Source organism: Cyprinodon variegatus, unplaced genomic scaffold (genome assembly GCF_000732505.1).
Source record: "Cyprinodon variegatus isolate N-32 unplaced genomic scaffold, C_variegatus-1.0 Scaffold841, whole genome shotgun sequence".
In the NCBI taxonomy this organism is placed as follows: Eukaryota; Metazoa; Chordata; class Actinopteri; order Cyprinodontiformes; family Cyprinodontidae; genus Cyprinodon; species Cyprinodon variegatus.
Window position 1 is genome coordinate 289,862 of NW_015151294.1, and position 1,325 is coordinate 291,186.

Here is a 1,325-nt window from a genome sequence, read left to right on the forward strand (position 1 = left end):
ATATGTTTCCTCTTCTGGCCTTTCCTCATCCATACTCCCTAACTGCCATCTTCCGAAGCGCAGCGCTGGATTATGACACAATACAAACATTTGTTTCACCATCAGTATTTTTTTTTTTTTTTATTCAGTAACGTGAGGTTTTTTTTAAATGTACTTAGGTTAAAATTTACTTGAGTAAAAGTAAAAATTAGATATTTCAACAACTACTCAGAAAATTACAAATTACTCATAAAAAGTACTCAATTACAGTAACTTGAGTAAATGTAATTCATTGCTTTCCACCCCTGCGAGGACCAAATCTTTATCCTACTTTGTGCTTCTATTGGTTCTTGTATAAATAATCTCAGTTTCCGGGCAGATCAAAGAAAATCTACGGTTGTTTGTTTCTGAGATAAATTTAACCTAATGAGTGTTTTTTTTTTAACTGCGTAGTTTTTTTCCATGTCATTTCCATGTTCTGTGGAGTGAATCATAAATGCAGCAGTATAGGCTGCAGGTACACGTTCTCACTTTGTTTGTCTTTCGCCTGCCCAGAATACAAGTTGCCATGGAAACTGTTTAATACGTTCATTAGCTTTTAAGTTAGAGGAAAAGGGATGAAAAGGTGGAAATGTTCGGTGAAATGAAGTAAGAGTTACAGAAGAAGAAAAAGAAAAGAAACTTCTTTTTATGTTTTTCTATTTTTATTTTTCCACATCACGGATTAACTTCTAACATCATGTTTAGTGCTCTGCTGGAAGCTACAAGCATTAAGAAGTTGTTAGATCTTGTTATTCTAATCTTGTTTTAATCTTTTTTCGATTCAAACCTGCTTCTCTTATTGGACTCGTAGCGTTAATGATTGTTTTGCTTTGCTCTCCGGGTTTAGGGCTGTTTTTTTCTGGGTCATGTTATGGTTTGGATGCTGCCTCAGAGCTTCAGGATGAGCTGACAGCCTTACAGCAGCATAAAAAAAGCAAAGTTCAGCATTTTTCAAGTGATGTTCTGTTGAGCAGATTATTGTTACTCAGTGATGCATAACAGAAAAGAAGAATATCAAAGGAGGAGGTGAATATTCTATGTGATGCAGTATTGACTCAATGTATGGGGAAAAAATCTACTTTTATTTCTTTTCAATGATAAATTAAACTATATATTCCTCATCTGTCTTGGAAACTATGATCCACCTCAATCACTAAAAAACCTTTCTTTAATGAAATCAATTCAAACACCATCTCTGGTGAATCTGAGAAAGAATCCTGTTGCTTATAATTCTATTCAGTTTATTTCTATAGCTCCAATTCCCATCATGTCATCTCAGGTCACTTTCCAGTTCACCAGGTCAT